We start from the raw sequence: 14,683 nt of genomic DNA, 5'->3' as shown, positions 1-14,683 counted from the left end.
TTTAGTCTTCATTACCTTCCGGGAAAGTTTCTGTAACGTAATTGTCGTCCCGATAAATAACCGGGGAATGAAAGTGGAGCGAATTTTCCCGTGCACCCACCCACATGCACGTTGCGCAAAAACGTGAAATGCTTCCACGAACCGGAACGTTAAAGGCCTTCGCTGAAAAATTAGCTTTTAGGCGCACAAACGAACGACTATTTTCAGGTATATGAAGGAAAGTGCCAGAATTAGCGATATGGCTTTGAGGAACCGGAGTTGAGCGTGGGTTGAGACATTCGTCCCTACCAGGGTTGATGGAAACTCGTGCGAGACCAATTCGAGTCGATACTGTTGAAATGAATTGAACAGGTTTCATTCAAGAGCACATAATGGTTATTGTACGTTTTCTAGTAAAACTTCCTACTACGTAAAGCTGAAATGAAACTATTTTCAAAAAAATTACGTCTAAACTAAAAAAACATCAATCGACGTTTTTAATTGGTTTCTCTTAAAGTGTAGAGTTCAATTCCACCTCCTGCTAGCTCGACTTAAAAGGTGATCGAAAAATTTTCACATCGAATTGATAAATTTTGTCACCCTACAGTTCTTGGGTGCATTCGGGAAATTTACAGCGGTCTGTTTTTGCCTGCGTTTCTGTAAAAACTGGAGATTTAAGGTTTCAGCTTTTCAGCGTTCACTGCTTACCGCTTTAAGTCAATAATGCACAAGTTCAATAAAGCGCTGCTGTTCTCTGAATGTTCCCGTTGTTTAAGTATTGTATAATTTGAGCTCTGCCATTAGCTCCAAACTCTTTTTGTTCGTGTAGGTGGCGTCGAAGGGATAGATACACTTATTCTCGTCCAAATTACTCCGCCTGATAAAAGACCTAAAAGGTATTTTTTAATTATCCTTTCGGAGGAAAAGCGAACAAGTTTTCAGATGAGACAAATCGTTCACTTCTACTTATTTTTATTCAAGGGGTCTAGCTCTTTCCAAGTGATCTGTCCTGTATTTTGCCGTTTTCATTTAAATAGTTGTTAATAATTTTACGGTTTAAAGAGGATCTAAATTTAAAAAAGTTAAATTTTGAAATCGAACATCCGCGCATGTCCATACGTCTTTGTTCCCCGGCTTGGGTTGGTATACTATTTCGTTTGCAATTTTGTTTTTCAATGAAATAAAATTAAAAAATGCGCATTTAAAAAAAGCAAAATGAATTTCGTGGACGGTAGTCCACTTAAGATGGTCTGTTAGATGAAATAGACCGCGCATTTCTCCCTATTTCTATTAAAGACATACAGCTGCTTTCCTTTATGTTGTGTATTTTTGTTACTTTCGGTAGAATTTCTAGATCAAAGAAGTTATACATACTTTTGCACTATTTCCAACATAGTTTCCACATTCCACAGGCTTTCTGGAAGTAGATAAATCAAAATACATTTTATCAGGTTACAATTTCCTGAAGCATATTTAAAACCTATTCCCCCATCATGCACTGTATATTGTTTTTGACCTGATGGACGTTTAAAATAAATTCGATTTTTCGAAACAACCAGTGGAAGCTTTTCGACACCACAATTAATATCGGGCATTTTTCACCGACGTTGTTTTATATCGTCCAGAAGCTCCATTGAAAATTGCCTCTCTCGATCATTAGAAATGACAATTTTAATTACAATTTCCATTTTAAAATTTCCACTGGTTGGAAAAGTACGTTTTTTGTTGTTGTTAAAATAACAAAATAGTTCCCTCGATGGGGTCGCAATAAAAGGGAATTTTATGGAGACAAGAAATAAGTACCTAAATCACATCGGACAAGATATCTCCGCAGCTTTACAAGCGTCGGTTGTGTCGACGCGCCGGGGTCGCTCACACGGACGCCTTTGCCGCCCCCAGGCGTCCCGCCCCCGAAGCGGCGTCTTCGTGTGTGTAATTGCCGAGCACAATAGCCCTGGATATAAATCACTGCGCCCATTCAAGCTGCGTGTTGTGCTACGTACGGGGACAGAACAGTTATTACCACCTTAAGTAAATTATTTCACTTTTTATGCTTTGGGGGATGATTTTGCTTGGAACATAGCAAAGGCCATTGAGGGAGAAAAATTGGGAAGGCAGTTAACGTTAATATACAGGGTGATTTGTACTGATTGCCATGTTTTACCCATTCACCAACGAAAAATAACTGTAGTTACTATAGAAACTATTCAGGGTGGTGCAGGAAAGAGTATTACCCATAAAATTTATGTAGTTAAAAGTATAATTTGAAAATTTCAATTTATAATTTTCTGTCAAATAAAATAGTCATCCTTAACTTATGAATGTCCACTTTTGGATTTTTCTAAAGATTCATTTAGGGGTTCATTTAATTACCATTGATTTGAAGTGTTGCGTGTCGTATGTTGCCACATTAAATTTGTACGAAGTGGAAATTCCCCTTAAAGTGGCACCTCGAAAGCATTATTTTTTCCGAAAGCTATCGTTTTTAATTTAAAAATTACCCAAGTTGTATAGATGATAGTAAGTCCTGCCTGCGCCACCCTGCATATCAAAAATGCTCGATAGTGCCCACACATAATCATAAAAACGACAAAAACCAATCATCCCTCCAATTCGGTATTTAAGATTTTTAGGGCTTTACAACGTATTAAGTTCTTGTAGCCCGCCCATCGCCCATACGTATATGACTGCTGTAAAGCTTTCCGTACAAAAATGTGTGGATTAAAAACTTCGATATAGAAAGTCAGGGGCGCATAGTTTGTAAGTGGCATTTGAAAGTAATTCTTCTGATGTGAAAACTCTCCTTTACGGGGGGGACTTTTTAACGTTTCAAAATATCTTAAATTCTCATGGTATGTCAACGTCCGGCAGTTGAAAGATTTTAAAATAGTTAAAGAAATTGAGGTTTCAATTAAAAGTCAGAGGTGTAGCACGCAGGATTTCAAAGGTATACTAAAGTGAAACGTCTTCTTTCAAAGATGAGTATTGTTTAGGTTTTTATAACCTGTGAAATTATCACGATGCGCCAATGTCCTGAGAGTAATTGAACAATCCGAAGGTTTCTCTCCAAAATGTGCTGGTTTTAAATTTGCCTATAAAAAGTCAAGGGTTGAGTGAATGGGATTTGAAAGTGGCTTTACTGAAGTGAAAACCTCTCTATCAAATATGAGTTTTTTTAATTTTTATTGTTTTAAATCCCCGTTTCATATTTCTTTATTCATGTACCGAGAGTCGTAATGAAAAGCACCACAACAGAGCTCATTTCTCTCAAATTTAACAATTTAAAATTAATTTCTATTTCAAGTGAGTGACTAACAATTTATTCTGAAATTTCTTTCAACTTATTCAGTAAAGTAACTCTTTTTTGAATTATTATAAATTTCTTGTGAATTTGTGACAAGTTTAATTTGTTTCAATCGTAATATGATTTTTTCTTTATAATTTCGAAATTGCCAGCATTTTACTTTATTTATGACGGCAATACTAATTTTATTCTCAAATTTATCTTGAAAAATCAAGTTATTCCTATAAAAAAAAAAAAAAAAAAAAAAAAACAGAACTTATGCTATAATTTCCATCGGGCTAATTGTTTCCATTTCATATTTTATTGTAACAAAGATCAGTTAATTAATTAAGTTCATTACCACATATTTCAACCGATAAATGTTACGAATGCATCGTCGCCATCTCTCGTTTATTTAAATCGTACAATGCAAATTAATTCGGTTTGCTTTAAATTAACGGCAGGGCTTATTGTGCGCCGCTTTGTTCCCCTGATACATTTCGGGATTAGTTATCTTGGCATTGTCCTTTGTCAGGTGTTTATTTCCGTTTTTGTTTCGGGGCGAAGATGAGATTATTCCGGGAAATTAAAATGGTTTATTAATTGGTCGAGCACCTCGGCACCTCCGGCTCTGATTAATTGGGAAAGTTTGCGGAAGTCGAACTTTATTTCGAAAATTCAATAAGTCAGCGGAGAGCAAATTGAGCCGGACCGAATGTTTTGAATTCCCATTATGTACATAAATTAACTTTTTTTTTAATGGTCCTAGTACGAGTGTGTGATATTTTCGGGAGGTTTGAAACAATTTCCCTCATGACACCATTCCGCATTGCAAGCCTAAACCGCTTTGAAATCCTCGATCAGATAAAACTTTTAAGCCTAAAGTAAACTGAGACAGGAACGTATTACCTCCGCAAGTTTCATGTATTATCTAAAGGTTGAGCAAATATAGACGAAACAATTCTAGGCCAAACCGACAAGACACATAAAAGTTGTGCAATCGCATTTGTACGATCTGCGGGGACTCCGAATTCGGTTTGACAAAATGGCGAGATAAAGTATCTTTAATATTTGAGGTGATCCGAAATGGAATTTCTAAAAATAAAACTTTTCCGCCGGTGTTTCAAGTTTTAAATTACTTGCAGCGGCATCAGCGCAAACAATCGATCGTTTCGTGTTTTCAATTGGTACAGCACAAACATGTCCATGTTTATTCGAAACAAATTGAAAACGATTTTAAATAAATAAAGTGAATATTATTCCCCTGCCATACCTTGATTTTGTTTGTCCAGTAGAATTAATAGAATGTCCCAAATTCGGCTCTGTAGACGAGAATATCGAATTCTTCAGAGACACAAAGATGGAGGCGAAAATGTGTTTTTCTCAAAAACGAACAGTACGTTTTTAATATTTAAACTTTTTAGGTGTACAAGAACAAGTTCGAAATATTCTTTTTCGAATTTTGGAATTTGAAAACACTCGACAAGAGAAAGAAAAAGACGGCCGAATAATTTACAGCACTTTGATAAAATGTGAATGAACTAACTAGTTCTTCATTCATTTCAAGATGGAACTCAGTTGCCTCGAATAAGCTCAAAGTAGATAATGTCACGAAGCAATTGCTTATAACAATTTTTTAAATTAATAAAAATAAAAACTTCATAAAAATACACTATGTCAAAGAAAAACGAAAAAAATTATAACATAACATTCCTTAAAAGACGCATGAAGTAGGAAAATTGGTCAAAAAAACATATTACAGTTATAAAAGTATTAATCCTGGAAGTCCATAGGCGCCTCTAACACAAATATTGAATTTTGCAAGACTTCGGTTAGATGCTACAAATACATAATTGTGATTGTCTTAATACGCTACTGATTCACACGATTTTTAGCTAAAAATTGCCAAACTCTTCAAGATGTCGCGGAAAGTAAATTTTGCTGTAATGCCATAAACTGAGGGCATGTCCATAAGGGTCGATAAATTGAAACAAAGGACTGCATTAATAATTAGGGGGTTGCGAAGCTTTTAAAAGTTTTTAATACTTGTTGATACGCCATTGAAACTTCAATTTTAGTTTGGAAACAAGGCTTCCAAAGTATTAAAATTTGAATTTAACCTGGTTATTGAAATCCAAAGGCCCCTTAGAGAGATTACACATGAAAAATTATGAAAGTCTTGCGACTGTCACACTTAATTTTTTGTTTGGAAACGCTAAAGTTGTCATAATGTCAGACAAAAATTCTGCCGAAATATCGTTAATGAGTTAATTCACGTATAGCCTTGACTTGAGAGTTTCTAAATGTCCAATTTCTTTGGGTTGTTGTACCATCCCGTAAAGGTCAATTTTTAGGTGAAAAAACATCAATTGTTCAGAATATAAAAAAAAAAATGATTGAATCAAACTATAGAAAACCAGAGATGTGTCTTGCTTTGTGGGTTGACGTTTCAAATAAAATTCTTAACCTTTTGGTACATTACTGATAGCCTCGATTTGAAACTCATAAATTATTAAATATTTCAAAATGTCTAAAATTTCATTTTTTACTTTTATTAGAGTATTTTATAATGAACAATTTAATGAACCTATGGCATTTTATCTTTCAATTTTAAGCCAGAAAAAATTCGCTAATTGTCACAAATTGAAAGTGGAATTTTAACAACGTTTACCATAGATTTTTCCGCATTTAAAATTTGGTAAAAAATCCTGATTTCTGACAAATTTGTAATTATCTTTTGGTTAAGTTATTCAACTACAGATGGAGAAAACCCTTCTGCTAATATCTAGATTGATACCACTCTAAAATTGGTAGAGTTTTCGGCTTGTGATTTTTAGAAAATTTAAAACTCCAATGAAATCTTTTTTTTTTTTTTTTTTTTTTTTAATTTCTCTATTTTTTTTAATTTCTCTAGAAGTAAATCTCCAAAATCCTTGACTCATAAAAGAGCAGCTTTTCCTCCATTGAATCCAATGTGCTCTTCTAGTTGTTTTCGGTCCCCAAGACAAGAGTCGAGTTTGGGACACCCTGTAAATCATTTCTTAACAACGATTTGATACTGATTCGAACCTTCTTTATAGGATATTTCACCAATTGCCAAAATATCACAATATTAGAAACCGACGAAGGTATGTGGGCTTAAGGCGAATGTCTATTTTGAGACCATTTTATACGCACAGCATGCTTTCAAGACGGATTGTCTAAAGAAGGCACTATTAATATTCGTTGGTGTATTTAGATTTAATTTATAGAACTCAAACACCTTTTACATATATTTTAATTATTGTATATAACATTAATTACCGGTATATAATAATAATGATAATAATGATAGTAATAGATTCCTCTACATAAACTTATGGTTTCATGTTCCTCTGTTAAGTTTCTTATACCATTTTCTTTAAGTTACACAAAAAACTAGTTTTGCACGTTGTTCTCTATACTCCCAATTTCGTTATTATCTGTTTTTCTTGCACGTTGTTAAATCTATGTTTGTTAAACTGATGTTTAAACGGATCAAATGTTATTTCAAAATGTATTACTATTGTTAATTCTCAATGAATTAGCCTAACATAGTACCAACTTTCGATTTCAATTCGATTTGATCCTTTTAATATCAGTGATGTTCTTAGTTGATTATAGTTATATTACTTTGCACGTTTGTAAATTATTGTCAACCAGCTCAATCCGTGATGGAGCAACGTAAAATTGTCTTCAAAAAAAATGCTTTCAACAACAATTTTTGACGTTGAAATAATTTCATGAATCTCTAGGATATTTCAGAAATTTTTTAACTTCTTCAATCATTCACATGTCGTGAAACATATGTTCATATCTTTCGAGTACATAGAGTTCTGAATTGCTTGAAAACACTTCCATCAAGCACTTTACTCCATGTATTTTTTTTCCCTTTCAAACTGCAACTATCTGAGATATTTAGATTCTTAGACACCATAAATCTAGGAGGGAGTGCACATCCATCATTCCAGATTGAAAAAAAACCATCGAACATTGTAATTTTATAGTCTGGCAAGCAGCAGGAGCCGGGATAATAGGCATTTTAAAGTAGATTTTTTTACTGGGTAGCTGTTACAAAAAAATCATAAAAAAGTTGCATCAACGTGAACAAATAATATTAAACAAATACATATTTCAGAGGGGAATTTAATAATCCTGGCCGGTTAATAATAGGCAACAAATATTTATATCACTTTCGGGAAAAGCTGTCAATAAAATTTCATAACGTATATAATCCAAATAGAATAATTTATCAGTAATTAGATATTGAACGCAATTATGTTAAGCATTTTCTGTTATTTATTCGGGCATGCAATTATTAAAGCCATACTTTAGGGTTAATTAAATTGCGGTTTCGAAATTGTGATTTCAATTACAAAATGAGGATTAAAATGAGGAAAAGAGGCATATGAATGACATAATAGAAAGACTTTCGCAACTTGATAAACCACGTGGCTCATGTAGAGTCATAGAAAAATCTGATAGATTTATTCGTTTCTTCGATGATGTGATAAAATTGATTTAAACTTCATTGCATGAAATTAACCTATACATGTACCAACCAAGCAATATTTGGGGTTTTAGCTAACGAGCCGCAGTAGCACTATAATATGCAAGACAATTACCCTTAGAAATGGATAATCGTCGTTCAAGTCATCGCTTGAGACGTTTATTCATCGATTCCTATATAACTTAGTTACGGAATGTAGTCATAAGGTATCAAATTCAGTGTGGAACTATTATCATTGCGCAATGTGATCCGCTCTACCGCATGCACTGTCTCAATAAGCAGGATTTAATTTATGATCGAATTACAATGCACTTTGTGCTGCTGTAAGTTTCTGGCTGATCAAACTTTAAATAGACTTTTCTAATATTTAATTCGGCAACCAAAGCGGTAAGAAGTAATAATTCCATTTCAGTTCCATCTACATTGATACATCCTTTGTCTCGCCTTTTGTACGGAACGAAATGGCCCTTCCGCTTCGATGATTATCCAGTAAACATATTACGTGAAAAAACTGTATGAAAGCGCCGGGGGTAATATCGCCTCTGGACGGTAAAGTCATTGTGGACGGGCACTATATTTGGGGGGACAAATGGGACTATTAGATTAGCGATATGCCGAAATGCCGCAGATGACGCAAAGAGGTGGTCCGGTCGTCCGCTTTTGTCTGTACTTTATATACTTCCATGTTCGTCCAATTGAGCTCTGATTTACAAAGAGAACATCCAAAATGATAAAAATAAGGTTTTCCGAAATTAGAGAAGATGTGATAAATCTGTTTGGAATTCTTAGAAAAAATTTGTTGTTAAAAAATGTCCGATAATGGAACAATATTATAAATTCACCGATAAAGTGTTTTTTTTTTTAATAAATACTATTATTGCGAAAAAAGCAAACCCCACGGATACGACACTGTGCGAGAACGTCGGAACAGGAAGGTCAGTCAGTGCTTTGGTATCTGGAGCCGCCCGAGGAGTTTTAGGATTATTATTTCTCTTGTCATTTCTCGTTCGTTTTAGATAATTCTGGATTCCTTTCGGCTGTAGGGAAAGCTGCATGAAAAGCGGCTAAAAAAATTTACGTGTTGAAGAGGGCTTGCCCCCGAAAATGTAGTATTGTGTAGATTTTACATGATGATTTACAGGTCGGCATAATAGGATGTGCTTGGAGGGTAAACAAAAACGATTATAGCTAAAAAAAAAATTAATTTAAAAGTCGGAGGCGGCGCAAAATAGTTGAACTTGAAATAAGTAGACTAATCCCAACTGACCACACTCACAAAATTTGCATGCTGGACTTGCGTGGGCTCGGTGAAAGTAACAAGAGGTTTCCAGATTAATTCAGAATTGTTTCGAGCATATTTAACTCTCAAAATCCTAGTTTTTCAGAATTCCTTTCTAGAACGTCAATCGTTGCACGTTTGGCTATCAAGTTTAGTTTTAAAGATTCTTATTTTCAAGTCTTTTTATGCTTTTGATTTATGAAACTCATCGATCATGTTCAATAAAGAATTTATAATAACCCAACTCTAGGAAATATTACTCCACAGTAAGAGTTACATAAAAGAAGTATTAATGAGTTTCGTCAACTTAAGGAATTATTTTATTCGTTAACTTCAACGTGGCACAGCTATAAAGTCATTGTGATGGTTATTGGAACGTAACAAGTACCGGTCGGAATACTTTTATGACACTGCAAATTTTATAGTAAAATTTTTTAGTTTGGGCCACTTTGAGGGGTTGGAAACTTTGAAGGGACGGAAGTTTCGAATTTGCTTTCTACCGCCCACGCCTACTGACTTTCAGCACGTTTGCAGAACGTTATGAAAAAACGTCAAAAAGCGCTACGCACTTCAGTCCCATTTGGTAATAATTACGGTCCGAAACCGAGACTCGGTAACGTAATTCGGATCGTTCTCTAAAAGTGGTCGTTGATAACAGACTGGTAATAAAATCGTGCCAGAACAGTAACCGCTACTAGTAATCAGAAATTGTAAGTGTTCCTTGTCAGCTGCGGTTTCGAGGCGCGGAACTTAAATTGCTACTTAGCCGTTTTATGCATATTTGAAAAATAAAATATTTAAATGGTGTGATGAAAATTACCTCAACTTGTTACACAAATGTTATTTTCTTTCCAAACGAATTTGCATCGATATACATAGGTTTGCTACCAATTAATCAGCGAAAAAACCGGCATAAAACAATTTCGCACTACATGACCTCCGTTTGACGCCGGATTTAAAAAGCGCTGTTATTCGCGAGAGTGAATTAAACAGCCCATTGAATTCAATTTTCCCAGTTCATTAGCGCAATGTTGCTGCATTCGAATCAATTAAGCCGATCCCGTAACGCTAACAGATTCCCAGGTCAGGTAATGCGAATATAATTCACCGGGATGGCGGGACATGGCGAACGTTCCGCCAATATTGCGTACGGAAAAGTTATGGCCCCGCATTATAGACAAACCGCAGGGATTGCATATAATTCATTTCAAGAATCCTGAAAATCGTAAATTTAATTCCACACATCTAATCGATTGATAGGAACCGTAAATATTAATATTAGGAGACGCTTCTGCCGTAATGCCCGGGGTGCTTAGCTGCCAATAGTAAACTAAAGCCGGTCTCATGGGCCGGACAGTCGTATAATCCAATTAAAATTAGCCGCGAGGGAGCCGTGTATGACTGTTATCTACCTAAGCTATGGCCATTTATAATTTACAAATTTAATGTTGGGATAAACCGTGGAAGTCGCGCCCTAACGCCGCTCAGCATCGCCCTCGAGAATCGCCCTTAAACCATAAGCACATTTAATAGTTTAAATCCCGAATGAAAGATTTATAAGTTTATGCCAGCGATTTATGAACTTTACCATCAACCAGACCCCAGAGTTAGACACTCGAACGTGGAATAACTACTTTACGTACCGATGAATTTTTAACAAGTTTAAAGGTATTTTGTACCTCGACACTCTGACGCTCAAAAACAAGGACACATTTTTGGCAGAAATCGCCACCACTGGGAAACCTAATTTATCCCCCCACCTCGAAGCTTTAATGACATAGGTTCACTTCATAAAGCATTGTTTGTATTTTGTTAGTGTTGTGAGTGAATAAAGTAAGGTTAAACGTCGAGGGGGCTTCAACCCTCCTAAATTTCATATTTCCATTTGGCAGATTCGGGGTTGGAAATTATTAACGCACGAGAAAATTCTCACTAGTTAACGATACGTTTAAAAGGAAATTAGGATGTAAAAGCTGTTACTGCTGCTGTTGCTGATGGTGTTCCCGCAAAAAAAAACATGCTATTTTCATCACAATCCATATATAGTTTTTAACATTTTTTTTATTTTTTAGATTTTTACCTCAGTTTAAAAGTATTTTTTATGGGCTCGAAGACAATTTTTAAGGGCAACCTTTCAAGGTTTGCTACTGATTTTATAAGACTAAATTATCAGAGATTTTCTTACCGACCCGGCTCAACAAACATTTGAAATTTTAGCATTTTTGATTGGGGAGTTTTTCGTTAACTTTCTTCCTATCGATTTGTATTTTAGGAAAACATTTTCGGATACTGTATTTTTTTGGGATTTCCGTTATAATTCAATACAGTATTTAGGTAATTACCGAGATTGTCCTGATCTGCCAAATCCAAGCTATAGAAACATTCCATCTGCTCAAAGTTACATTTTTTAATATTTTAGACTGAGGTCAAAATCTTTTTCTGGAGGTTGTCGAATAACCTTACGACACACACCGCCATTCCTAAAATACGGCCGAACACACACGCTAGTCTTGGTTAAAATAATTAATATGAGAATGAGTATGCAGATAAGTCTGTTAATTTTAAAATATTTTGTAATATCCCTAATTTGAGCGCCGGAGAACTGTTTAAAATATTCTTTTTTTGTTTTGTTTTCATCAAATCATGTTGTAATGATTGCTCAAATTACTCGAAAACTTGTATCCGCATTTCATCATGAAAATGAACGACGCCGAAACAAAAACAGCTTATGTAAGCTTTTTTGCTTGAAGTCACGCATGGATTCGTCCTCTTTGAATACATCACAAGCTATCATGAAACGTCAATATCAATAAGCTTAAATTATTTCACAAGCAAAATACATTGAAAAAAAACCGTGTCACAATCCATATCAATTAAAAATATACAAGTAACATTCCGTGTATTGGAATGCAAATTAACATGTAAACTGGAAATAGCTATTATCGAACTTTTATGCTATCCATAATTAACAATTTCAACTTGAAACGGGGATTTTAATAGTAAAATTAACTAGACGATCACTTACAACTTTTGAAACTTCTTTCGCGACCGCTCAAAAAATTAAATAAAAACCACAAATTTAAATTCGAAAAGTAGGATTGCTTAATTAATTATGTTGGTACTTAACTGTAAAGACGCACTTGCTTCGGAGGGTTTTTAGAAGTTAAACTTGAGTAGGTGGACATTTTTTGCGAAGGAACAACTTCAAAAGAACGTCACTTGAAGGTTTCGCGGCGTATGGCTAACTCGAAATGTGTTGTTTATTAAGGGTATCCAAATTTATATCTAGTGCTACATTAAAATGCATTAAATTTCGGTGCTGAATTACATTATTTATAAGGAACACGTAGTTACGCGCAACGCGACGGGTGACACAAATAATACAGACAGGGGGAAAAATGAATATTTTATGTGGGATGCGCCAGAAGGCCGTACCTATTTTGCGGGCCCGAGATTAAAATATCGTCCATGAGATATAATAAGTTTCGAATGAATTCTATATTAACCGAAACGAAGGTTATTAATTAATAATATTATTTACTGTTATCAGTTCTGCGGCAAACAAAAACAATTTGGAATAATAAAGAATGCCGTTCAATGAGGGAGAGAGAGAACGGCAGTTTAAATTAATTAAATTACGTGTTTGTTTCAACAAATCTAAATGGCAAACGCGTCGAGCCGTACGTTCATTTAATTAAATAAGCACGCCTAATTTAATACAGCTCAAAAATATGCTATTCTCGTATAATGGCATACGGTTTGCGGACATGCAATGAAAATTAACTACGGCTGCAAATTAGTAAATTTAAGTTTGATGCTGTACAGATTGGGTGTACGTTTTCAACTGGATTTGTTTGTTCAGTTATTCATAAATATTGTTTACATTACAGAGAGACTTCAATTAAGCCGCTGTATACGTACCGGTATAGTAAGTTTAACTTTATACTGTCAGTAATGCGATAAACCGGCTTGTGGTGGCAGCAATAACGCAAAACTAAACTACTGTTTACAAATGTTTGCAACTTACTATTCTCGACTCATTGTTACGCCGAATCAATCGTTGGCGACTTACAGCAGTAATTGGCAGAAGTGTTTTGCACGGGATAATTGCGATCATTATCCTGGTCGCCGTTGACGCTTTCAATATCACAAACGGTACCTGCGTTTACAGGTTAATTTTTACAAGCGTAAGCTTCCTGAAAATCGGGGTACTGATACGTTTCGGTCTGTTACAGCCCCACGATTCGATAATCGCCCTCTGCGCAAGCTGGCTCAAAATAATGGTGATGAAGTTCATCGCCGTCGCGACGACAATCTGCGGCAGCAGCAGCCCAATCACTATCACCGGAACGTACATCCCTTTTCACCGCTAGTGGTGTTGATGTGTCTCGAACCGATCTTTTCCTATTCTTATTTTGTGTAAATTTAACAGTGTGCCGCGGAGTGAGCAAGTTTTAAGCCCACGCAGATTATAATTTACATTATTCACCATCAAATTACCAAGGCGGGTAAAATACGTGAAAAGTTTTAAGCTGCCGCGTTCAGCATTAAAGTATTTTATTGTATTATTTTTCGTCTCTGCTCCCACTCTATTTTGCATTGACTTTTAGGAGGTGGATGAAGTCGTTTTTGCACTTTGTTGATGTCTTACGTGGACCGGGAAATTCGTGATCTATTTCCCCCATTAATCTGACGAGTCAAATAAAATGGCAATTAATTTTAAGTCGTTCTGCAAACGATTTAAAGTATTTTTAATTAAAATTTAATTCCGGCTCTTTGACAGAGAGAGAGATAATTGCATTTCCGATTTGATAGCCAGCTTACTGACAAAAAGTCACCGACTTATTTTTTCGTAATAAAGCGGACATTTTTCAACGACTTCGAGGATTAATGGGCGCGCATCTAGCAAATTATTAATCACCCATTCTCATACATATTTTTTTATTTTTCTGGGAGGGATTTGGGAAATCTGAGAATTAAATGTGTTACGTCCAAATTGCAGTTATTAATTAAAGGGATAATACTTGGCTTAGAGAAGATAAAATATGGTCTAATTTATTATTCTAGTAAAGCAGGCGCATTTTTAAAGTATATTCTTATGAAGAGAGGTTTAGCTCTATGTGAAGATTAATGCGGATTAAATCTTTTGTACGGGTTGTGATTTATCATCGGCGATAAATTTCAGCGGCCGAGAAGCTTGAAGGGGTTTAATAAGGATACTAACTTACGGAGAGTATTATGTTGAGGATTTATTTGCCGGAAATACACGGGGCTTTGAAATATTGGATTACTTTTCCCAGTTGCTAACGACTGAAATCCAAAGCAAACGAAATCCAGATTCCAGGAATAACAAAAATGTTCTTCCGCAGGTCGGGACCGCCCATCACTTTGGCTCACTTCGTAAATCACGTTGGAACGAAAACGAACACCGTCCGTTGCATTCACTTGTTTCATGTTTGTTGTGAAGGTATTTTTGCGCGAAAGCAGTTGGACCTAATTGATATATAGCACTGCAGGGACAGCTTCGTTTCGCCACCAGTCTAACATCCGCCCCCTATTGATCTACTGTTCAATTTGCTGCTGTCCAGTGACTTTTATTTGAGGGCATATTTTT

General features: G+C 35.4%; 1 protein-coding gene and 2 long non-coding RNA genes across 11 annotated transcripts in view; 1 reads left to right on the top strand and 2 right to left on the bottom strand.

Annotated features, from left to right (window-relative positions):
* Positions 1-14,683, top strand: part of Lar (tyrosine-protein phosphatase Lar) — a 260,221-nt gene that overhangs the window by 176,251 nt on the left and 69,287 nt on the right. The window lies entirely within an intron of this gene.
* Positions 1-14,683, bottom strand: part of LOC136346244 (uncharacterized) — a 228,791-nt gene that overhangs the window by 148,918 nt on the left and 65,190 nt on the right. The gene's annotated exons all lie outside the window — the stretch shown is intronic.
* On the bottom strand, positions 454-13,080 carry LOC136346245 (uncharacterized). The gene is made up of 3 exons (XR_010733270.1): positions 12,991-13,080; positions 688-868; positions 454-636 (listed from the first exon to the last, which is right to left on the bottom strand). It is a non-coding gene; the product is annotated as an uncharacterized lncRNA (long non-coding RNA).

This window comes from Euwallacea fornicatus, chromosome 22 (assembly GCF_040115645.1).
Source record: "Euwallacea fornicatus isolate EFF26 chromosome 22, ASM4011564v1, whole genome shotgun sequence".
Classification (NCBI taxonomy): domain Eukaryota; kingdom Metazoa; phylum Arthropoda; class Insecta; order Coleoptera; family Curculionidae; genus Euwallacea; species Euwallacea fornicatus.
This window is presented reverse-complemented; position numbering and strand designations above follow the sequence as displayed.